Source organism: Saimiri boliviensis, chromosome 20 (genome assembly GCF_048565385.1).
Source record: "Saimiri boliviensis isolate mSaiBol1 chromosome 20, mSaiBol1.pri, whole genome shotgun sequence".
Classification (NCBI taxonomy): domain Eukaryota; kingdom Metazoa; phylum Chordata; class Mammalia; order Primates; family Cebidae; genus Saimiri; species Saimiri boliviensis.
In genome coordinates this window covers 17,397,615-17,424,198 of record NC_133468.1, presented here as the reverse complement: position 1 = coordinate 17,424,198, position 26,584 = coordinate 17,397,615, and the positions used below count along the sequence as shown (strand labels likewise).

General features: G+C 35.5%; 1 protein-coding gene across 10 annotated transcripts in view; it reads left to right on the top strand.

Annotated features, from left to right (window-relative positions):
* The window catches only part of TENM2 (teneurin transmembrane protein 2), a 3,817,113-nt gene that overhangs the window by 1,387,945 nt on the left and 2,402,584 nt on the right, over window positions 1-26,584 (top strand). For all 10 annotated transcript variants that reach the window (XM_074390353.1, XM_074390351.1, XM_074390352.1 and 7 more), the window contains one exon: window positions 21,039-21,129. The gene's annotated coding sequence lies outside the window, so the exon portion shown is untranslated. The remainder of the gene's footprint in view (window positions 1-21,038; window positions 21,130-26,584) is intronic.

The window sequence follows — 26,584 nt, the reverse complement described above, 5'->3', positions numbered from 1 at the left end:
ACGAGGATTTCTAAATATTTCTCTCCCCACTGCCTCACTTTTTACACCAATGTGTTTGCCTGTTGACATACTCCTTGCCTCTGTGATTATTTTTGTTAAACCATACATTCTAAAGAGTTCTATATCAATAAAAACAGATCACTCTCATTTTGTATATAGCTGCATACTATTCTATTGTAGGTATACATCATAATTAAATAATCTTGATCCTATTGTTGGCCCCTTCAGTTTCTAATTTTTGCAATTATAAACAATGTCACAAAGGAAAAAGAACCCTTCTTTTTAATTTCACAGACAGTTACATTCTCACAAGTTAATACATTCTCAGGGTGGAGGCTGCTCTAAGAAGTTACATGTGTATGTTTTTGATAAATATTGTCAGATGCCCTTGAAAACACTTAAATCATCTGTACACTCACTAGCCCTTACATAGGATGTAACCTGCATTGATATTTTAGAAATTATGCTGAGCATATTTTTGTCATTATTAGATATTTGCATTTCATTTTTCTTGTTAAGTATCTGTTTCTCTCATTTCCTCATTTTAAAAATCAGATTGTTGTTTCCTTTTTCAGCTTCAAGTAGAACCTTCACTCTATTAGGAAGAATAAGCAATCATTTATACTGTTTCACAAATTGTCTTTTCTAGTTTATAGTTTCTTTTAACTTGCCTTTATTCTTACCTCAATTACTATGTAATTAAATTTATGACTTTATAAAGCTAATTCTGACTGCTTTGCTTTGTGTGTATTCTAAGTGAACAAGGATGGCAGTAAGGAGTCAAGTTAGGAGGCTCTTGTTTCTCTGCTAGAGAAACAATAGTAGCTGTGACAATAGTGGAAATAAGAAGGTTTTAGATCCAGTAGATGTTTTAAAGGTACAGCCAACAAAATATTCTAATGGGTATTGGTTGTGGAGGTGGAGAGGAGTTGAGGATGAAGCTGCTATTTCTGATTCGAGCAGCTGAAGGATGGACTTTCCCTTAACCAATTCCATGGACAATACAGGTTTAGGATGAGACTTCCAAAGGAAGGTGATAAATAGGCAATTGGCTTATCAGGTCTGGGGAGAAATCTGAGCTGGAGATAAGAATTTTGGAAGCAGTGAATAAAGAAATATTTAAACATCATAAGACTAGAAAACCCTAAGGGAATAAATGTAGGTAGGAAAGAAGAGAAAATGAAAAATGGAGTCATGGGGGAAATGGGGAGAAAGGAATCAAAAAAAGATGAAAAGAGAATGGTCCTTAGGGTCAGAGAGAAACAAAAAAGTCCCCAAAGTAAAGCAAAAAGTTATTTCAAGAAATGAATGACTATCATTACAAAATGCTTCCTATATCAGCAATGAATTTGAGTGAAAGGAGAGCTGAGAATAGTTCATTTAATTTAGCTATATGAATGATGTGACTTTTCCAGATTTATTTTGGCAGAATGGTGAGGTGAAATAAGAAATGGGGATGTGGTAAGGGTTTAAAGAAACATAACACAGTACATTGTATTGTAATCAGAATGATGTGGTAAAAAAGTCAAATGAATGGTACAGAGGAAAGCAGAGAAGTGTTGAAGTGATGTCTCTGGTGAGATAATATTTAGTTTATCCCAGCTATATTGCTTGATGTTGGATAAGAACATAAGGTCAACATGATTATGTTTATTTCAGTCTTAACTCTTCTGTCCAGTTATAGACGTAGACTGATCAGAGAATTAAACTGAACTAGGATATAGGCATTTCCATGCAATCATAAGTGGTAGGGTGGGAGGTATTGCCGTGAAGGCTAAATGCAAGGGATGGTGGATCATGAGATTCAAGCTGGCTAAGGGTGGAAGTTAGCACATGAAGGAATAAAAGACAGAGGGCATGTGCTAAGTTCAATGGGTATGGGTTGCAGGAAGAAATAGTAATTGTTGAAGCTGGGGAATTAATAGGAGGACCTTGAACCAGAGGAGGTAATATTTGGAGAGCAGGAGGCTTGAAATGAAGAAATGAAGAAACATTTTCCAATAGAGAAAATGTAATAATTGGTGAATAAAGGCTATTGGGTACGGTGTGCTGGCGATAGAGAACACTCATTCAAAAAGAAGAGGTTAAGGAACTGAGGACCAAGATTTTGGAAGGATTGTCTATGTGACTATTAAAATCATTTGAAAGCTAAGATGAGTACTGTTAGAGAGTTAACACTGATGCAAGAATGAAAATCTCCAAAGAGTTTCTTGTAGAGGTTTTACATCAGCCTGCAAATGACAACAAATCATTTCGTTACAAATTTGCTTCACATAACATACATACATAATATGTTCAGTTTCTGTCTAGAACATAATCTCTACTAGAGTTTAAGAAAAGCTTTTTTTAAAAAAAAATTAAAACTAAAAAAAAAACAAAATTATTTTAAACTTAATTTACTTTCTAAAATTTTGTTTCTAAAAAGTAGAAAATAGGTGTTTGCCTTTAACAAACTTGAAATAATAGAACATAGTATTAAAACAATTCTTATGCTGCTTATCTTCCATCTTGTACTTTTTCATCAGTGCATATCTTTCCTCAGAATAAATCACTTGGGACTATTTAGATGATTTATTTTTTAAAAATCTTTTATCAAAGTTGATTTCTGGTCCAAACTGACACTGTTGACTGGAGTGGGAATAGGTCTGATAAGATTGCTGTAAAGATACAGCCAAATAAATCACATAGACTCAAGGAACTAGTTTTGACCTGCTGAATGTGCTTTGCCTTTAGAAAAACAAAGAAAAAAAAAAAACCTAACACAAATAACTTGTTTTCATCTGGAAAAAGATATGAGCTAGAAATTTACTTTTAAAACCGTGTCTGTTAAACTTGAGTACCTAAAAAAATTTTACATTAGACTTTGGGAGAAGATTATATATTTTTTAATATCTGCAAAAGTACTCATGCTAACAATCAGATTTTATATACACTGACTACCATTTATTTTAATCAGCCAGTGGCCTCCACTGCATCAATCTTGGCTGTCATGAAGCAAAAAAAAAAAATATATATATATTGCATGAACCGACCCTAGAGAAATTCAATAATGACACTTAATTCAGTAAAGGACAACTGATAATTATATAACACATAGGTGGGACAACTCACTTGAAAATAAGTTTACTATAAATCAATGTAAGTATTGAATAAAAAGATACTTTCATTTTGTAGTCAAAACTATCTTGTTTCAAAATGTAGCCTATTTCTTCGTGTGGCATGCAGATAGACAAAATCTGCTCTAGACTAAGCAAGTGAGGTTAAGAATATTTTCCGAATTCCAATTTAAAGAAGAAACAACCAAAAATAAAAATGATATAGTTAAACAATAAAAGAGGTCTACATTCTTACGAATATATTGCTGAGGAGTTTAGCAGCTCCGTGCTTTTTTAATACCTGCGTGTAACTGGTCAGGTATTAAAAGCACAGAGCTGCTAATCTCCTTAACAGAATATATGATTTATCATCAAAAAACACACACACACACACACACACACACACACACACACAGAGAGAGAGAGAGAGAGAGAGAGAGAGAGAGAGAGAGAGAGGAGCCCCAGACAATTTAAGATACCAGTTAGAAGATGCCAAGCGATTTATTTCCATACAAAATTCAAAACATTTATCACCTGTACCCCATAGACTTAGCAAGTTAACTTTATGTCTCTTATTCTTAAATAAATTTTAGGATCAGGAATTATTCTTAGATTTTGTATTTCCACAGAGATGAGAGGAGTACCCTGGACTTTGACAGCTCTTAATAATTGTTACATACACCTAAGATACAAGCCCGTGTCTAATTTGTAAAGGAGAGACTCAGGAACAGTAAGATTTTTATATTGCAAGGTTTTGATACCACAAAACCTCAGAATAATTATTGCTGATGGATTTCTTTCTAATAATAAAGAATATACATCATATTGAGAGGAAAAATAGCCTTTGACAATAGACTGTGAATAGATAAGAAAATTTAGCTCTTTGATTCTGTAATGTTGGGGTTGAGGGTGCCCTCAGCTGCCCTGAGAGAACATTTCTCCAGGTTCTTGGTCTCCCGACCTCTCAAGAATGAGAGAAGGGACCATGGTGCAGGGCACAGTAAATGCTGGACTCGAAAGTGTTTGTAGAAAGTGATTTATTTAAAGAGAGAGAGAAATGGGAGAAGGAGAGAGAAAGAAAAGCTAACTCTCATACCGAGTGAGAGAATCCAGAAAGATGGAATCCAGGAGAGGAAAGCAGCTTCCACACTGAGTGGAAGGGAATAGAGAGACATGGAGTTTGGGAGGGGAAGACAGGCTTCCACGAGAGAGTGTGGAAGGGGACTCCAGAGAGAAAATCCGGGAGAGAGAAAGACGGCTTCCATGAAAGTGATGTTCATGGAAGGGGCCCCAAACATAGAGTCCAAAGGGGTGTGGAAGAAGGGGACTTTTAGCCTGGGAGGAACCGCCACCTTCTCCAAGACCCCAGGCCAGTGAAAGGAGTTCCTTAGAACTTCCGCTGGAGTGATTGACTCTTAGTTTCATCCCATGCCCGTGAAATTTGAATATAAATCCTTAAATTTCCGGGATGGAGGGAGATGGGAAGGGGCGTGGTGCTGGGAAATTCTTGCCCTCAAAACTGCACCCCGTTGTGGCCCAAGAAAGAGAATGCATTCCCTCAGTTCTAGACAATAAAATATTTCTCTAAATTCTATTTTTAAAATATGAGGTTTTAAAGACACAAAAAGTTTTGCTATTAGTTTTTTTAAATACATTGCCCTAAAACCATTCGGAGAAGGTTTATTGTGTTTACTATAAAATGTCTATTTTGCCTCATTATTCTTATTTCTGTGATTTCTCTGTATAGACGCTAACGACCAAAATGAACAATATTTCAATTAGCATTAGAAATAGACTGTTTTCGTTCATCTTTTCACATTTTCTCTTTGCTGTATTCTTTTGCATTGTCAGAAAATGGCTCAAAGACACAAAAGAAAGAGGCCAGAAGTACTAGTGGTCTTTGGAATAAGGCAGACCAGGGTTTCAGTCTACCTCCATTATTTTCTAGCTAACAAGGAGGTGCTTAGCAAGTCATCAACACTGCACCTCAAATACTAAGTACACAGGAAGTTTTATTAATATTTGTTTCTGATACAATGTACACAATGCCTTGATTTTTTTGATAACTGTTCTCTATATTAGGTTAAGTCAGAAGTGTTTGCTTTTTATTGTTTGCACAACAAAATTATATGTAATTATCATAGAAGCACGATTGAAACCACTTCAGACTCTCCTTTTCAAAGCTTTCTTCTGGTCCCAACTCCCCCAACAAAGGTCCTGGACAGTATAACATTAGCTCAGCTCTGCACTTCCTGCCATTGGCAGTCTACTATTTGGAGTACACGTCCAGCACCATCTATTTCATTAACTCTCTTTGAATTTCAACAAAAAAAACATAATATTCTCTTCTTCCTTGCTTATATATTTTAACTCTTCTCTGCTCGGCAGTTTAACTTTGTAACTTAAAACTTTCTAAATTGCTTTAGCCTTCAGTTTTCCTAATACCATTATAAATATCCTATTAATTTTATCCTTCAGATCATTATATGTTTAATATAGGTATAAGAAATTTGCCTTTCTTTATTTACATCAATGACTTTTTTGTTTGTTTGAGACGGAGTTTCACTCTTGTTGCCTAGGCTGGAGTGCAATGGTGCGATCTTGGCTCATCGCAACCTCTGCCTCCTGGGTTCAAGGGATTCTCCTGCTTCAGCCTCCTGAGTAGCTGGGATTACAGGCACCCACACTGCACAGCTGATGTTGTATTTTTAGTAGAGATGGTGTTTCTCCATGCTGGTCAGGCTGGTCTCAAACTCCCGACCTCAAGTGATCTGCCCTCCTTGGCCTCCCAAAGTGCTGGGATTACAGGCATGAGCCACTGTGCCCGGCCTACATAAATTACTTTTTAACAGATTTTACTCCATACTGTAACTCAGCTCAATCAACCGTTTTAGAATAGCTGAAAATATTTGCAAAATATGCAAGACAACATTAAGACATTTGTCTTAGAGAATGTAACAAAGAAGTTGGAGATGTGAAACTAAGATAAGTATAAAAAGAATTAGTTTTGAAATTAGATTTGGAAGGAAAACTAATAAGCTAGCTAATCACTTATCTGACAACCATTTATAAGATTCTGCTCTTCAGTTCAAGTGACTGAATTGAAAAGAAGTATTGAAGTCTCCAATAATTTTATAATCTAATATATATGAATGGAATATGATTTATAAGGTACAATAATTTCCAAGAGGAATAAAAACAAAAGTCTCATACCTCCTAATTTCAAAACTTACGACAAAACTACAGAAATAAAAACTGGATTAATGGTATAATGACCGATACACAGACCAACGGTATTGAATGGAGAACTCAGAAATAAACTCGTGTATGTGATCAAATGATTTTCAACAAGTTTGTTAAGACTGTTCAATGGGAAAATGACAATCTTTTCAACAAACTGTGAGGGGAAAAGTAGATAGCTTCATGTGAAAAAAAACAAAGTTGGACCTTTGCCTTATGCTCTATGTAAAAATTCAAGTGGATCAAATATCTAAATATGAGCCCAAACTGCAAAAATGTTAAGAGAAAACATAAGGGAAAAACTTCATGACATTAGATTTGAAAGTGACATCTTTCATGTGAAACCAGAAGCACAGGCAAGAAGGAAATTTAAAAAATTGAACATTAGACATCTGATATAGTTTGGATATTTATTCCCACCAATTTAAATTCAAATTTGAATTGTTCCCAATTCAAATCTCATGTTGAATTGTAATGCCCAATGCTGGAAGTGAGGGCTGGTGCAGAGTGTTTGAATCATGGTAGTGAATCTCTCACACTACCATGGTTTGGTACTGCCTTCTTCATGATAGTAAGGATTCGCAAGATTCGGTCATTTCAAGATTTGTTCATTCTGTCCGAGCTAGTCTTGAACTCCTAGGCTCAAGTAGTCCACCCACCTCAGCCTCCCAAAGTGCTGAGATTACAAGCGTCTCTGTGCCCAGCCTCAGGTTTCAGTTGTTGTTGTGGTTGTGTTGCTCATTTTGTTTATTCATTTATATTCAGACAAGAGTTCTTGTTCTATCATTCAGGCTGGAATGGTACAGTGGCACGACCTGGGCTCGCTGCAACCTCTGGCCTCTGGGTTCAAGCAGTTCTCATGCCACAGCCTCCCAAGTAGCAATGCAAGAACAACCTAACGCATGTCTGCAGACAAGATGTGCCAATGGTCAATAAATGTACAAAAAGCACTCAACATCAGTAAGCATTAGAGAAAGACAGTTAATAACATAATAATAGAATCTCACACATTTAGACAGCAATTATCAAAAAATAAGAGATAAGTATTGCTGAAGATGTAAAGGAAACCCTTGTACACTGTTGATGAGAATGTAAATTTGTACAGCCTATGAGAAAACAGTATGGAGGTGTCTCAAAAAATTAAAAATAGAGCTACCATATGATCCAGCAATCCAGCTACTGGTTGTACATCCAAAGACAATAAAGTCAGTGTATCAAAAATATATCTACACTTTGACCTTTACTACACCATTGTTCACAATAGTCAACATATGTAATTAACCTAAGTGTCCATTAGTTGATAAATGGATAAGAAAATGTGGCATACAAATACAATGTAGTACTATTCAGCCTTGAAAAATAATGAAATTCTATCATTTGTGACAATATGATAGAATTTCATATTGGATGAAATATGGATGAAACTGGAGGACATTATGCTAAGTGAAATAAGCCAGACACAGGAAGACAAATACTGAATGTTCTCATTTCTGTGAGGGATCTTATTTTTTTAAAGTATGTCAGGTAGTGACTTTTTAAAATCATACTTTAAGTTCTGGGGTACATTTGCAGATTGTGCAGGTTTGTTACATAGGGATACACGTGCCATGGTGATTTGCTGCATCCATCCCCCTGTCCTCTACATTAGATATTTCTCCTAATGTTATCCCTTCCCAATCCTGGCATTCCCTGCTATCCCTCCTCTAGCCCACTACACCCACTGACAGGCCCTGGTGTGTGATGCTCCCCTGCCTGTGTCCATGTGTTCTCATTGTTCAACACCCATTTATGAGTGAGAACATGTGGTGTTTGGTTTTCTGTCCTTGTGTCAGTTTGCTCAGAATGATGGTTTCCTACTTCATCCACATCCCTGCAAAGGACATGAACTCGTCCTTTTTTATAGCTGCATGGTATTCCATGGTGTATATGTACTACATTTTGTTTGTCCAGTCCATCATTGATGGGCATTTGAGTTGGTTCCAAGTCTTTGCTATTGTGAACAGTGCTGCAATAATCATACATGTGTGTGTCTTTATAATTGAATGTTTTATAATCCTTTGGGTATATATCCAATAATGGGATTGCTGAGTCAAATATTTCTATTTCTAGATCCTTGAGAAATGGCCACACTGTCTTCCACAATGGCTGAACTAATTTACACTCTCATTAACTGTGTAAAAGTGTTCCTATTTCTCCACATTCTCTCCAGCATCTGTTATCTCCCGATTTTTTGATGATCGCCATTCTAATTGGTGTGAGATGGTATCTCAATGTGGCTTTGATTTGCATTTCTCTAATGATCAGTGATAAGCTTTTTTTCATGTTTGTTGGCTGCATAAATGTCTTCTTTTGAAAAGTGTTTGTTCATATCCTTTGCCTACTTTTTGATGTTTTTTTTTTTTTTTTTTTTTTTTTTCTTGTAGATTTCTTTAAGTTCTTTGTAGATTCTGGTTATTAACTATTTGCCAGATGGATAAATTGCAGAATTTTTTTCCCATTCTGTTGGTTGCTGCTTCAGTCTAATGATAGGTTTTTGTTTGTTTGTTTGTTTGTTTGTTTTATTTTTATTTTGCTGTGCAGAAACTCTTAAGTTTAATTAAATCCTATTTGTCTATTTTGGCTTTTGTTGTCATTGCTTTTGCTGTTTGAGTCATGAAGTCCTTGCCTATGCCTATGTCCTGAATGGTATTGCCTTGGTTTTCTTCTAGAGCTTTTATGGTGTTAGGACTTAAGTTTAAATCTTCAATCCATCTGGAGTTAATTTTTCTGTAAGGTGTAAGGAAGGGGTCCAGTTTGGCTAGCCAGTTTTCCTAACACCATTTATTAAATATGGGATCATTCCCCCATTGCTTGTTTTTGTCAGAGATCAGATAGTTGTAGATGTGCGGCATTACTCCTGAGGCCTCTGTCCTGTTTTATTGGTCTGTTTTTACCAGTACCATGCTGTTTTGATTACTGTGGCCTTACAGTTTGAAGTCAGGTAGTTGATGCCTCCAGCTTTTTTTGTTTTTGTTTTTTTGGCACAGAGGCTTAGGATTGTCTTCGCTATGTGGGCTCTCTTTAGGTTCCATATGAAGTTTAAGGTGTTTTTTCCCAATCCTGTGAAGAAAGTCAATGGTAGCTCGATGGGGATAGCATTCAATCTATAAATTACTTTGGGCAGTATGGCGGTTTTCATGATATTGATTCTTCCTACCCAGGAGCATGGAGTGTTTTCCCATCTGTTTGTGTCCTCTCTTAATTCCTTAAGCAGTGGTTTGTAGTTCTCCTTGAAGAGGTCCTTCACATCCCTTGTAAGTTGTATTCCTAGGTATTTTATTTTCTTTGTAGCAAACATGAATGGGAGTTCACTCATGATTTAGCACTCTGTTTGTTATTGGTGTATAGGAATGCTTGTGATTTTTTGCATATTGATTTTGTGTCCTGAGACTTTGCTGAAGGTGCTTATCACCTTAAGGAGATCTTGGACTGAGATGATCAGGTCTTCTAAACATGCAATCATGTCATCTGCAAATAGAGAGAATTTGATTTCTTCTTTTCCTAATTGAATATTCTTTATTTCTTCTTCTTGCCCAATTGCCCTGGCCAGAACTTCCAATACTATATTGAATAGTAGTAGTGAGAGAGGGCATCCTTTTCTTGTGCCAGTTTTCAAAGGGAATACTTCCTTCCAGTTTTGATCCAGTCAGTATGACACTGGCTGTAGGTTTGTCATAGTCTTAAAAAGTCCAACTGATGGAAGCAGAGAAAGAGAATGGTGGTTACCTGGGGATGAAGGTGGAAGAGGATTGGAGAAATACTGGTCAAAGAATATAAAATTTCAGTAAATAGGAGGAATAAGTTCATGAAATATATTGTATTACATGTTGAGCATAGATAATAATGATGTGTTATATGCCAGAAAATTACTAAATGAATAGACTTTAAGTGAAAAAAAATGTATAAAAGGTTATGTATATGTTAACTCAGTGTAGCCATTCCACAAACTATAGGTATATCAAAAAAGTTGTAGACTATAAACATACAATTTTTGTCATTAAATTTACTTAACAATAATACAAAAATGACTGAATTTGACAAGGTTCAAGTACAGAAAGCAGACATCCATTTTCTATACTTAGGATTTTTTCGGTGAGACACAGTCCTGTTTCGTGTCGGCTTTCAATTTTTTAACAACAAAACATTACCAAACATCCTAAAAGGTAGGCAAAAACAGTCAATCCAAAATTTCAGACTGCAAAAAAATTGTAATACATATGATGACATTAATAAACCTCGAAGTCATCTAAGTATGAGCCAGAAGTAAAAGGACAAATATTGTATTACTCTATTTAAATGAAAGCCAGAGTTTCAGCTTGAGAAGATGAAAAAGTTCTGGGGATGAATTGCGGTAATGGTTGCCAACAATGGGGATGTATTTAATGCCACTGAGCAGTAAATTTAAAAACAATTAAAATGGAGAATTATGTTATGTACTTTTCTGCCACAATGAAAACACTTTAAAATTCATAGTATAGACATGATTGAAAAATATGCATATAGATTGTATATAGAATATACTATATGTAATCTTATAAGTAATCAGAAAAATGCAAACTAAAATAACCATGAGACTTATTCATCCATTAAATTGGGATACGTGCACACACACACACACACACACACACACACACACACACACAGATACACACACAGATTGATGACATTAAGTATTAGTATATTGGATGTAAATTCTCCTTTTGCTAAAGAGGGTGCTGCCTTTCAAAGAGTAGTGTGTGTTAACCCTTAATATTAGAACTTTTGATGACCCAACAGTGCACTTCTTGGTAACTAGCCTAGAAAATACTTGGACATGTACATAAAGAGCCAAGAACAAAGACTTTTATGATAGCTTTGTTTTTGCAATGGGATTTTAATATGCTGGTGTTCATCACCATTTTAATGAATATTAAATGGAGTATTATATTACAGAATACTTACATTGTATTTTTTAGATACATGGTTAAATGATGAAAGTTTCTGAAAAATGCATAGATTAAAATATTGTATGTGTATATATAGATCCACATCCAAAATACACATGAAAATATGTATATCTCTTTATAAGTTTGCATATGCAAAATCAACATTATGTGAACACTTTTGAAAATCATAAGGAATTATTTTCACTTCAAGTTCTGGAAAAGTAGAATATTTTCAAATATCAGATAAATACTGAAATTTACTTTCTAGAAAATTTCTAAGGCTTAATTTTGGGGGTAAGGCATTTGAATACATAAACTCTTGACAATGTAGCTAAAGTAGTAATAGCTTTTAAAATACTAATTTATTACATTAATATACACTTGGGAATAGTGTACATTAAAAATAACATCACATATAACATGCATTGGAAAGTATTAGATTATTTTATTCTCTCATTTCAAATAGTAGTTCAAAACCTTATCTTTGGTTTTGTTATGGTCTTTTATCATCAGAAAAATTATGTTTTCTGCCTCCTATGTACTTTCTTGAGCCCCTCATTTTCACTGCTATTCAAGTTGTTTAAAATATATATCCTTTAAAATTTATACATGCTATGCTAGTTTTTTAATGAGACATAAATATTCATTTGCAAAATATATGAACTGATTTTTTTTGGGTTTTTTTTTTGCTCACTTGTTTTTGACATGGAGGTTAATTTTCATGAACCTTAAGTTGTTAAGTATAGCCAGTTAATGCGTACACGTAAATTGATATAGAGATCTCTTAAAAGAGTTGACAGTAGCATTCATTAGCCATGCTGTTGTGAAAAAAAAAAAACGTGAATTTTTGTGAAATTTTGAAACTTTCATGGAAAATGTAACCAAATCTGCCTTAAATACATTTTTAAACCAACATTATTTGGAGATATCTAAATGTAGCAAAGATTTTCACTTGTTGACATTGCTTTAGACCAATGTGCCTTCTGTACATCATGTTTGGTTCAAAATACAGTAATTGAGATTATTCCCCATAATATAGAGCATTTTGAAGGGACTTGGATAATGACTTGAATTATTCAAGTGTAGTTTTGGAGAAAACACTGCATTGCATCCTGACATGCTTAGTAACTCCTATGTGTCTTACCACTAAGTTCCTCCATAAGAAACATAGAGACAAGGTAAGTCCAGAGACAAGGTAATTTTGGTCCCAAAGATGAAAACACTTAGTATAAATATGCTTACATTACCTTCTGTTTGTAGTAATTTAACTTCCTAATATTACATCAGCTATGAAACTTCTATGATAAGTGCTTGTCAGAAGCTCATGAACATACAGCTGAACTACTAGCTCATTTCAGAGTTACTCTTAAACCCATGGCTTGGTCTCTATCCCTCCAAGAGATACAAAGAACAGCCTCACATTACTGGCCCTTTCTTGATATGTTATGGCAAAAACGCCTCTGCTGCTGGGGTTCCTCCATCATCTCATTTTCTCTTTATGGCAACTGTTCGTTTGTTAGTAATTACCATGAAAAGTTTAAAATCCATCTAAAATTAATTTTGTTATTTGATGTGAGGTATAGATGTAATTTCTCTGACAAATGTTTTCTGCAACATTAGTTTCATTTAATCTTTTGTGCATGTGTTTCTATATGTTAAATTTTCTATTAGAGATAAAATTCTAAATTTTTTTATTTTGTAGATAGAAATGGCAATATTTATGCAAATCCTTCACAGTTTAGATTATTGGATAAGAAAGTTAGTGCCTTTTCAATAGTCTTCTGCCTCAAAGGAGTATTTGCTAACCTTACCTGGTAAATATCCAAGGGACATATTTAAACCTATTTGTTACATTACTAGAATATACCTTTTGGAATTTTAGTGGGAACACGTTAACTGTGTACATCAATTTAAGAAACATATTTTGTTTGCTATACATTGTAGCCATTAAAGGAACAACCTGTCTGTATAAGGATAGGAGACCTCTGTCAACCAGAAAAATAAGGAAAATCCAAATATGTGCACACTCTTAACTTATAGTTCAAGTATGTTTATGGTAGTCATTAAGAAAACTATTGTTACTATATAAGTAAACAGCATTCACTAGTGAAACACATGTAAGTTCCCTTGAGAGCTGTGCTATTTTAACTGCTAAACCATACCTAAGTGATAGCTTTCAATGGAAATTACAACCAAAATGAAAGAACAAGGTTAGCATCATGTGGAGGATATTCGTGGGCGAGAGCATGTCTGAACTGAAGATTGTTTTAGAATCTATATTAGCTCCACAGTAAATTTAAGATTAAGCAAATGTTTTGGCGATTGATACTCATTTCAGGTGAAGAAAGCCCTGGATGGGGATTGAGATGATGGAGCTGTTTTCCTAGTCTTCTTGAAAATGCCAGGTGATTTCTAGCCTCATCTTGACCACATAAACAAATAGAGATGAGGATTACAGTTGTGACCAATCTGCATTTCAGGGCTTGGGCAAATTAACCCAAATTTGAACTCTTATCAGTAGAAGTAAGGGTGGTAGACATACAGGAGGCCAACAAACATATGAAAAAATGCTCATCATCACTGGTCATCAGAGAAATGCAAATCAAAACCACATTGAGATACCATCTCACACCAGTTAGAATGGCGATCATTAAAAAATCGGGAAACAACAGATGCTGGAGAGGATGTGGAGAAATAGGAACACTTTTACACTGTTGGTGCGAGTGTAAATTAATTCAACCATTGTGGAAGACAGTGTGGCGATTCCTCAAGGACTTAAAAATAGAAATCCCATTTGACCCAGCAATCCCATTACTGGGTATGTATCCAAAGGATTATAAATCATTCTACTACAAGGACACGTGCACACGAATGTTCATTGCAGCACTGTTTACAATAGCAAAGACCTGGAACCAACCCAAATGCCCAACGATGATAGACTGGATAGGGAAAATGTGGTACATATACACCATGGAATATTACGCAGCCATCAAAAACGATGAGTTCATGTCCTTTGTAGGGACATGGAAACCATCATTCTCAGCAAACTGACACAAGAGCAGAAAATCAAACACGGTATATTCTCACTCATAGGCGGCTGTTGAACAATGAGAACACATGGACACAGGGAGGGGAACACTACACACTGGGGTCCGTTGGGGGGAAATCGGGGAGGGGCGGGGGGTGGGGAGGTGGGAAGAGATAGCATGGGGAGAAATGACAGATACAGGTGAGGGGACGGAAGGCAGCAAACCACACTGCCATGTGTGTACCTATGCAACAATCTTGCATGTTCATCACATGTACCTCAAAACCTAAAATGCAATAAAAAATAAAAAAATAAAAGAAAAAAATAAAAGAAAAAGAAGTAAGGGTGGTAAAATTGCTCATTCTATTATATTTATACTCTCATATTAGCACAGGTTTTACTGTTGTTTTTTTTTTTAATCTATGAGATCCAGCCAGCTTAATAAAGTATCAGGTCTTAGGAAAATATCCCATGTAGCTACAAACTGCATGAAGCCATAGGTATAAGTACAATTATTCTGATCTTCTGGGAAGCACGTTGATGAAACTAAGAAAAGGTCTTTTGAAAGACCCAACGGACTGCTGCCAGGCAGTAGTTACATTGTCCATAGCATAAGGCACAGTTAAAAAAAAAAAAAAAAAAAAAAAAAAAAAAAAAAAATTCTTCCCAGGACATCTCTACTCTCTTCAATTTAAAAATGGCTTTCAAGTTTCCTGTTCAATGTGATGATCTGGAAGCCTAGAATGAAGGAGAAAGGGAAAGAAGAGTTAGACTATAAAGTTGGTAATACATTAGTTAATTCTTTTATGGAAGGTTTTGAAGCACAGGCTATTAAATCACCTCTTTCTGTTCAGTTAGCTTTTGAGCCTGATAAGCATCAAAGCCCAGATGGAAAATTGACATCCAAAGAGACTGACATATAAGCACACAGTTTAAAAATTCAGCAAAAGAAGTAGTGTTGCACCTAAGATCTTTCTCATAGTTATTCTGAGACTCTAGCTAGGCTCTATGATGTTGTAATAAAATTGAAAATAACAAAAAAAAAAAAAAAAAATGGAAAACCGGTATGGAATCAGGTTTCCTGAAGTAGTGACTGAAGTGGCCTTTTGAAGATTTTAAAACAACTGCAGAAAATATTCTTCTCTGTCCATGGCAGTAGCAGATTAGAGGCTCATTTCCATACCATCATTCTGAGACTGTTGATGATGACCCCACCCTCATGCTCTATATTCAAAAATATTGATCTTTTTGATTTTCAAATGGGATCCATAGCCACTGGGGGAGGATTTGGGAGAAGCCCTGCCTTGCTGAGGGAAAACATGTTGAACCAATAGCCCATGACTAGTTATTCGTTGAACTGCCAACCTTACAGTTGATGCAGCCTTCAGAAGTGCTTAACTTAGTATCGGAGAGTTGTTTACCCCCTGGTAAAATCAGGATCAATAACTATTAAATACTTCATGAACTCTGTTCATTTCTAAAACATCCACTTGTCTGTCTTTCCTGTCATGTTCTAAATTAATTTGATGTGGGATACAATTCTTTTATATTACATTACTTGTGTGCTGAAAAGTGAAAAGCAAAATACTGAGGATTGAGGAATGGACTCTTGGTTTTTCTCAATTGTCTCATCTCCTTTTTCGAAGGTATTTATTGTAACATCTTCTTAGACAATAATTTTCCGCTTTTTCCCTTAAAAATATTTAGGCCTAAATCCACAAGTAAAATATTAAACCCTTGTTATGTACTTTCTTTCTAGTTCTTTGGAAAAAAGTGAGGTGATTTCTGTAAACAAATAAATTCTCTTCCCTAAGTACTTTATTGATAGCCTGGAATGAATGTAGCAAAAGATAAGGATGTCAGAATAATTACAATTATATTTATTAAATGATTTTGAGGTTTTGTTTAATCTTTATTTTTTTCCTTTTTAGAAAAGAACAATTCAAAATATATAATCTAGAAAATAACATCACATACAGTCTTATCCTTGAAAAATAATGTGTTCATAATTAGGTTGCATACAGAACTTTCTGATTTTTTTTTAATGTAATATAATCTCATTGTGCCTTTTTTTTAAAGGTAGTTCTACCTTGAAAATACTTGGTTCAAATTCTGAAACAATTATTTCCCTTTTATTTGTAAGTAAACAATTTAATATTGGTTTAATTTTTGCCAATAGTAAGATGAGCTCTCTCTAAGGGTGATATTGGTTGGCTTAACTGTCCATTTGAAAAAAATAATTCAGCCATTATATTTGACTAAAATATACTTATTAAAAGCATTTTTCTAAAGCAAAGGCTTTTAAAGTAGTAACATGAAGAGTATTAATAATTATTTTACATTCTATAGTAATTTCAAGGGTCTGATCTGTTACCAGCTATCTTAGTCACCACTTGCATATAAAGCAGGCATTATTTTTAATTTTTCTAAAATTGGGAAAATTGATACACAAAGAAAATAAGTGATTGCCCAAGGCTTTAAAATCTGTAAATTCCCAATGTTAAGCCAGATTTTTCTTGAAAGTTGAGCCTGAGTGTATGCATATACTAAGATAGATATTTGAGATATTTGAAATAACCAAATATAAAAATGCATTTCCTTAAGAGAATGTAAGGTCAATTTGTAGAAAAATAGGGATATTATGGAAATTCAACAGAATTAAAGCAATGTGAATATGGAGAAACAGTGGAACAACTTATGGTTTTGAGTTGGGAGTGAATGTCATTGAAATGTCAAATGAAATGATAACTTTAGTAAGAATTATTCAAGTTTAATCATAGAGTGAAAAAGATTGAGTGAAAATACTTGATAAGAAATTATTTGAATTTTGTCCTTCACTGTATTTACTTATGTCCCTGTTCTATATCTATTTACCAGTCTAACATCAAATCTTTATACAAATTCATTCCTTCTTTTCAATTATATGTCTTGTGACTGTATCACTTTCTAAAATATAAAACTTGCTTATTCAGTTACATAAAATTTGTTCAATATTTTCCCTAGACCTGAGATGCCCTCTTTCCCCTTCAGTGACTAAATCAAATAAATATTTTCAGTGTTTCTGAATGCCAAAATTTTCTTCTGTGTAGCTTTTTAGTCAATGTCATCCCCAAATAACCCCCACCTTCAATGAATTGCCATAAAATAATCACAGCTATTTCCTTAGGTGCCAAGACCCTTTCAAAGCATTTTTGCTTGCATTACCTCCTTTAATACTTGGTGAAAACTCCATAAGATAGGTAATGGTTTGATCCTCATTTTAAAGATGAGTAAACAGGCCAGCGATTTAAAATAAATTTCTGAAGGTCGTGCACCAAGTAAATGGCAGAGCCCACATCACTCAGCCCGTAACTGCTTTGAAAATTCTTGCCCTTTTTTATGCTCAAAACACTTAATGAACATTTTGTTCTTCCCAAAGAAGTATAAATTTCTGGAGGCCAGAAACATAGCTTGGTTATCTTTATGTTGGTCATAATACTTAACAGAGCTGTGGGATGTAGTAGGAGCTTAGTAAAACTTCAAAGAAAACGGTAAGTTTTCAATATTAAGAACTCTGTTAAGGCTTATTGAGACGTTAGAGAGAAAAATGAAATTACAAGCCCATAGTGACGTGGAACATTCAAATCTAATTTAATTATGATCGTTATATGAAGGAGAAAAAAAATGCATGTGACAGCTGTGATATTCATAAAACCTTTGTTAAAAAATTCATTTCTTATGTCTTAATTTCTGTTTACACTGAATCTTTTTGTTTGTTTTCATGATTTTTAAAAATTCCACAAAAGCTATTTTCACCCAAGTTTGTTTCATTGATATGATTTTAGTAGCTCCTATCTGAAACTATCGTCAGGAAACATGCTTTTTCTCTTTGGCTATTTCAAAAAAGAAAAATACTTAATATCAATATGAATAACACATGTGCTCATTGCAGCATAATGTTGTTGCAATCTGTGCTTGATACAGTTATAAATAAGTCTTTGAAAGCATTTTTCTGTATTTTAAATAAAGGCTATAGAAAGCCACAAGAAGGATCTAGTCTTGTTAATATCACAAGCTGTTTCCCCACCTGCACTCAGAGCAGCTTTAGTACAGCAGCTGTCTGGGTCGTGTTGGCACATCACTGTCTGCACAGGAACCCCATGGTTTACACAGAAAATGAATAGGCCACAGTTCCAATGGGGGGCTTCAATAATCCTTCCTCTAATGCTACCATGTGTGAGCATTGGGCTTTGAAGGGGTGTGAGGTGTGAAGTTTCAGGAGGATTATTTAAAGCCACTCAATTTTGAAGGTAGAAAAGAGCATTACAAAAACCAGAGAGTGCCTTTGCATGCCTCCTGCATGTTGATAAAATGCAGCTTATATTGATATTAGAGCTTCATGTCCAGCATGTAATAGCAAGCAAAGGGATTGGTATAATTAGGTGATTCACTCCATTCAGCCCTCTTTAACATGGACAAACAAACCTAGCATAGATGTTTCATTGATTTTATTTACTAAATATTAGCTGTGAAAATATTAACCTAATGAGAACAAATATCTCTCCTGTAGTACCTATGGATATTAAATCCAGGGAGGAAGAAATTTATACATTGGACTTGCTTATGTGTAATTGGGTGGCCCTTGGACATTAAAAATAAAGCATTTTTTTCTTTTTTTTTTCTCCTATATAGACTTCTAAAAGTATCATCTACAGCAGTTAATCAATCATGGGTTTTTAGGCCATGTGAATAAATTCCTTGTTCAAACTGAGGACTTTATTCGAATAACTCTTACTTCTCTTAAAGCACTTAAAAAAACCCAAAGCAATTTTGTGATTATTCTGAGCAGTTTTTAAAGAACATAGTATAATGGAGGTGGGGTGATTTAGTCACTTGGAGACATACTGTGTGCAACTACAGAATCAAAATACTAGGGCCTCATCAGCCACCTACTGCTGGACTTGTGTTCAAAGCATCTTTAAGCATTGGGAATGCCCAGCATTGAGAAACTATCTCCAGTGTCATAGGAAAAAGCAAGTAAAGAGACTGTATGTTCAATCTAATACACATTTCCTCTATAGATCAGGCCCTGTGCTAGGTACTTCAGAACTGAAGCTGAATGATATATGTCTTAGACCAAAAGGTTCTCATGCAAGTACGGATGATAAACATCTAGACAGATAAGCATACTTGGAGACAGAGCTACAGAGGCATCTTAGAGGAGCCCAGTGATTAACTCAGGAGTTAAAAGTGGAGAGGCCAACGAGAAGGTAACATCTCAATATAGGGCTTAGATGAGCAATGGGAAGTTTTCTAGGTGGCTGAAAGGGCACATTAAACAATATCTGCAAGGTCTCGTTGCAGGCTCAATGGGGCTTGGTATTGCTGGACCTCCGAATAAATTGGGAAAGGATAGAAACCCGCAGAAGATGAGTCTGCAAAATTTACCAAGGCCAGATCATAAGGACTATTTTGTCTGTCCTTCTTCGGTCTGTAGAATTGCTGATGTGGAATAAGCCAAATGTTGGAACGTGTAGAGGCCTGAGGAAGGGCAATCAGTTAGAAAAATTTTGCTAGTGGGAAGTGAGATGATAAGGGAAATGGCAGGAAGAATGTAATGGATAGAAGGGGAGAAAGAGGAGACATTCAGGAGGCGGATTTGTCAGGGTTTACCGAAGTAATGGAGTAAGAGAAAAGTGGGTACCATTCTGGTCTCTCTCTTTTTTGGGGGGGAAGACGGAGTCTTACTCTGTTGCTGAGGCTGGAGTACAGTGGCACAGTCTTAGCTCACTACAACCTCTGCCTCCCAGGTTCAAGCAATTCTCCTGTCTCAGCCTCTTGAGTAGCTGGGACCACAGGTGCACAATGCCACGCCCGGCTGATTATTTGTATTTTAGTAGAGACAGGGTTTCACCGTGTTGCCCAGGATGGTCTTGAACTCTTGAACATGGACAGTCTTCCCGCCTTGGCTTCCCAAGGTGCTAAGATTACAGGAGTGAGCCACCATACCTAGCCCCTTTCAGATCTCTGAACTGGTAAATTTTTTCAAAGTCCTTTTATAAGATTCACAGAATATTATCCCTCTTAAGTTATGACAGACAATGGTGACTTCTCTGTCCACTGCTCTGAATATTTCTAACCCCTAAAACATTCTGATTTTACACAACAGGATGTACAACCTACAGCCTATAGGGCGGAACAGCCAATGACTGGTTCCAATAGAGCCTGACAGATATTTTGTGCCTGTCATTGCTTTATGTCACATTTTTAAGCCAGAGACTAAAGACGATTGTAGCTACCACTGTCCTCCTTACGGTTAAAACAGCTCACACAGTATTTTGCCCTAATATTGTCAGGAAGCACAATTTCTTTCCCAGAAAACTGCTCTAATTGGATTCGGTGGACCTTGACTGGCTTGTCACTGCTATGTTCAAGGTGAAGGTGAAATCTTTGAGGAGGTTGTTGCTGAAAATAAGAGCTGAATATCTCTGATGAAGGCTTTTTAAAAGTATATATCTTCATGCAATCATTTTCATATTACTTTTCCATGATCTGTTTTTTATTATATGTGACAAATGACCAGGAAAAAAAAAAGGTGGTGAGATTGATTTATACTCCAAATCCTATATATATGCATTTATTTTTTTTACATTTATTGACATATGAATATAAAATTTGAAAAAAACTTTATTCTGATTTTTTTTAAATTTCCAATTTAACATTTTTTAACAGATGAGAAATTGCTGTTGAAGCCACACTGCTTATGAGGACTCAGCAGGTGTCCCGAGAAATCACCCGGTTGTAACTGTAACAACTTCGTAAGGTAAATACTTTCCTTAAGCTTTTAAAATCTGGGCAATGCACAAAGGCAGTATTTAAAATAATTATTGTTGGATTTTCTTTATGAGAAAAATGAAGCTAGTTCACATTTTTCAGCCTAATTTCCTTGATTCATATTTGGCAATAAGAGCTATTACCATTTATGAGATTTTATATCACATTTTATATAACATACACAAAATGCATATATATGTACATATATATGAATATACACACGTTTACCACTAAATATTGAAAAGTGTTATCAAAGCCTTTGTCTGCCTAGATTACCAAGTAGAAAGTGTGACCGCTTTTTGAAAAATATGAATACACTGAATCATTTAACTGTCTTGATGTCCCAGAGAGTAGAATCAGCATAGTCCAAAGCAGACGTCCCCGAACTTTTTACACAGGGGGCCAGTTCACTGTCCCTCAGACCGTTGGAGGGCTGCCACATACTGTGCTCCTCTCACTGACCACCAATGAAAGAGGTGCCCCTTCCTGAAGTGCGGTGGGGGGCCGGATAAATGGCCTCAGGGGGCCGCATGTGGCCCGCAGGGCTGTAGTTTGGGGATGCCTGGTCCAAAGTGTGTAAATGTTAAATTGTGTGAAGCATTTTGGTTCTAAGATTTAGTTAAGAGAGAGGCTACTTCACAGTTGGCCTACATTCTAAAGGAAGCCACAGCGATGTTTTATTAAGTAATGGAATATAGTTTGTCTCTTCATTCATTTACTTGTAAGAAATATGGCAGGGAGAAACTTGAAACTAGGGCTTAAAGACAGACAAGTACCAGGCATGAGAAACGCAGCTCCCTTAAAGAGAAAGTAAACATTCCAGGAGGCAATCTTTTTCGAAGATGAGCCCATCAGAGTTGGTTTTGCTAAATGGAGAGGCTAGAGAGTAGGCGCTCCTCACTTCTCAACTTCATATTTAAAAATTCTACTGTTCACCTTTCTTGAACTCAATTCCCTAACAAGCAATCTGACATTAAATCTTCATTCTTTAGAAATTTTAATATTTGGAAAGTGTGTGAAGTAGGTCACCTAAAAATGTAAAAAGCAATTCTCAAGTTATGGTACTCTGTTGCATTTTGGTTTGGATAGAATTCTATTCTTTTTAATGAATTGTTTGATGATCTCCCTGAAACTGAGAATACTTGAATTCTGAGATATGAAATATGACTGAGAAAGCAACTGATGATCTTCAAGTAGATCAACTTTGGAAAGTGTATCAATCACTGGCGTTAAATTGTTGGTCTCTTTTATGAGGAAGGAAAAGGGCTGGATTTTTATTATGTTTATATTTAGCTTCTTGACTAACTGTAACACACCTGAAAATAAGGACGTGTTTATGACGTCTTGCTGTGTTTTGTCTGCTGTCTGAAAAACTCTCACTGAAGAATTTTGAATTGGGATAGTAATGCACTAAAAAGGTCTTCACATGGGGTTTGGATAAGTGCTGTTCCTTTGAAAGAGTCCAATTTCCTAAGGAAGTATTAAAATTCTGCATTGATAAGATCACTTTTGAAGTTTTAAATTGAATCTCATAAGGAATCTCTTTTAAATGATCTTCATTCCAGGTTCCTGATTGGTGAGTACGAGGGAAGGGAGGAGGACTTCTTTTCTATTTCCCTCAAACCCTAAAATTTTTCAATTTTTTTCTTGTAATTTCTGATTAATGGCACTCTTGATTTTGATTTATATTATCCTATTACTCATTTTAAGGGAGAAGAAGTCACTTTTTTTCAATTTAATTTTAAAAATTAGGGCTAGCAGTGATGAAATTTAAAATCAAATTATCTTGTCAGAGTGACAGATAAATCTCTAGAGTTTCTAATGAGATTTTCCACTGGCAGGATGCTGAATTTCTCCCTTTCCCAGACTTCTTCATTCCAGGTTTTGACAGGGAATGACAGTGAGCATCTGTGTTTTGAAATATAGTGCTATTTGAGGTATTTTGGTCCTTATTTAGAACTTGGGTGGGGGGGGTTGCTTCTTTGTTCTAGGTTAAAGGGGAAAAAGATAAATGTCAAATGGGTACATCTTTTACTATTGAAAGTTGGAAGCAATTGTCATATACCTAAATTTGATTAAGTATAATAGTTTCACCCATTTCTACCCTTGCCTTTACATGTTACTATTCTTAAAGGAATTTTTACCGTAGTGATAATGTAAATATAACACAATATTCTTACTATGCTGCTATTTGACCTTTTTTTCCACCCCGTTTTCTCATTATCCTAAATAAAATTTGAACTCTGAAACACTTTCACAGTATTAGGTAGAACTCCACAGTTCTATATTCAGTTAACAATTCTGTCTTATGTAGTCATGGAATTAGAGATTCTCTCTTTCTAGTAGCTAAAAAAACAACACAAAACACACACACAAAAAAACACTATTCTTTTCTGACTTCAAACGTGTAGCAAAATAATGATTCTTAAATGATGTAATAGATGTACACTTCATTCCCCTGCAAAAGAATATATCTAAGATAGGCAATATACTCAGTGATACTACCCAAGTAACTGAATTGCCAATTAGTAGTTTAAAATGTCTTGTGGAAACAAAAAGAATACAGAGAAAATGATTAGTTATGACAGGACCCTCCCTGTTGAGATCATGTTGGAGTAGAAAGTGTTGCAAAATGAGGCTGATTCTGGACTGAGCCTGCTCCCAACCTCCGACTAGACAAGGAGTTCATGAAATGTCTTAAAGATTCTGTTTCCTCATACGTTCAAGAAGAAGCAATTTTTCTTGCACTATTTTTTTTTGTTAGCCAGAAGCTAGTCAAAAGCTACAGCTGTAATTTAGGGCTTTGCTTCTTCATTACATTTCCATCTGTGTATGTTGTAATTTCTACATCAGAGGATATTAACCAATGAGTGCGCCCTGAGAAGTAACCTGCTTTGGTTACTCGATTATTACTTCAAAATGAGGACTGGTGAGTATGTTAGGTAGTAATTCAAGGAACAGATGATACTCAGAAAAAAATGTGGAAGGGCAGCTATGTGTAGGCCCTGAAGAGCTGCACATACTGTACATTAGTTAAGAGTCTTAATAAAAGAACAGAAGGAAGGGAAAATACAAAATGAAGAATGAATTACTTAAGATTAAATAGTTTCTATTACAGAAATAGGCTGCATGTAGAGCTAATGGCAGGCATTTTCTACAGACAGATGGAATGCTCTCATTTCCCAATAGTATTGATATGAAGTCTCTGTTAAGATTCATTTTTCCTGAAACATTTGCATATAAATATAAACATCATTACTAGGGGCTAATTGCCCTGTAGGAACTAAAATGTGGGAATTAGCATCTTTAGTTGCTTTTATTATTATTTTTTAAAGTATCTCTAACACGCATCATATTTGGTACTGCATGGCTGCAATAGATAATTACCACCATTAAGAATCTCAGACGCAAAATCAAAACCATTTGGAATGGCTTCCAGGGCAACCCAGCACAGTGAGTAGCCACCAAAATGAGTATATGAGGTTTATGTTCATGCATATTTATAAGGGTACTTAATTCGACGTTCATAGTAGGGGGCTTTTGAAAGCTTGTCAAAAGAGCAGCCCCAAAACAAGACCAAACATCAAAGGTAAGAAGATACAGTACATCTCGCTCCCACACACATAACAAATATTGCTTGCAGGAGGCAATGTATAACACCAAAGAAATTACTTATTTTAACTACTCAGAAGAGACAGCAATTTCTACGAAGATGTAAACCACAAGCCTTTGCCTTTATCATTCATCTTATTGATCAGAAAGGTCAAGAGTATAAGTTATTCAAAGGGTGGATCATAGGCAACAATTCTGGATAAATGGGCATGTAGATTTGTGTGATTAATGCCTCTTGCTTGTGCAGAATATGAGGAAGAGTTTGAAGGCATGTTCTAAGGACAGAAAAAAAGGAAAGTATTTGAAGGAATATCACCATGCCTGAGAGGCTAACTGTAGCTGAAGCACTGTCCACTTTCTGGGTGGGTCTGTGTGTTCGGTATATAGATGCTGCCTTGTTCAAGTGTTGTGTTCAGAGGCCATCTTGCTGACACTTACACTTTTCAAAACCATTTCCATGACATTCAGCAAATGTTTGTTCTGGTGGAACAAATCTGTTAAATTATAGATTAGAAACAGTACAAAGAAACCTTTACAAATGTTTCAGTTTCAGTTTTACACAAAGCAAACAGCATTATATTTAAATGCAACACTCCTTGTTAGAATAAAACATCTACATAACAGGGTACTATGCTCTATTTATAATTCTCTTCTCACTCCACTTCGGGGGGCAGGGATGCCTGAAGTTCTGAAAGCCACAGTATTGAGGATCACCTCTCACAGTTCCTTTCAAATGCCCAATCTACAATTCGCTTGTGCTTTCTTGCCATTTCCCTGTCTTTCCCAGCTCGTTTCCTTCCCTACCTCCTTGACTTTCCATTGTTGGTAGGAATGATTTAAACAAAAAATAATGACACTTTTTCTGTAATGATGATTCCACATTATTTAATGGGTGTTTAGTTCTATTCAGTCCCCTGTTAACACCTTCACTCATTATATTGAAAAAATATTGGAGTGTGGCACAGTTTTTTTTTTTTAATTTTGAGAATCATATGTTGACTCTAAGATACAACTGTATTCTATATAAGATACAACTCTGTATGTCAGTATTTTGAAGAAACAGATTCTTACAAGACCAAAATAACCCAGAGACTATGAGGTGGTTTTTCTTTTTCCTTCTTTTTTTTTTTTTTTTTTTTGTGTGTGTGTGTACCATGTGTTTTGTGTACCATGTGTACAATGCGTACCATGTTGTTTCACCAAGTAAGGCAAATGCCATGAATGTGAAAGCTGCAGTTTGCCATATACCACATTTACAACCCAGGGGAGGTGAATTAGACAGAAGTGCTAGTCATTCAAATTAAACAATAAGGTAACTTCATGACAAGTTGATTTGTAGTATCAAAAGTATCCATTTGAGTTTCTTTCATCTTGATGATCAGAGGTCCCATGTTGTCTCCATTCTCTTCATTGTGTTCTGTGCGAGACCCTTCACAGAATGGGAACTTGCTGAACTTCCAACAATAGTACACAGCTTTATGTCCCAAATCCTCCATGTCAAAAGAACCTTGGGGTTGTCTTTCTGGTTGTGAAGGTTTATCATAGCTTTATTTTGATGATCGTTAACATAAAATCTTTCGTAAGCTAGATAACCAATGGCAGCTGTCCCAGCAGCCATGGTAACTGCTGCGATCCATTCAACTCAAACGCTGGAGCTGGAAGTCAGACTCGTGGCTCTAATGCTTGCAAGGTGTGTGCACTAGGATACCTGGCACAAGCACAGTAGTTTTAAAAGCATCCTGGAGATGAATGCAAGGGTACTACTAGCTTACCACAGGCTTCAAGTGACCTGTTTATGGGCATCCTTTAGATCCATAACTCAGACATTAAGT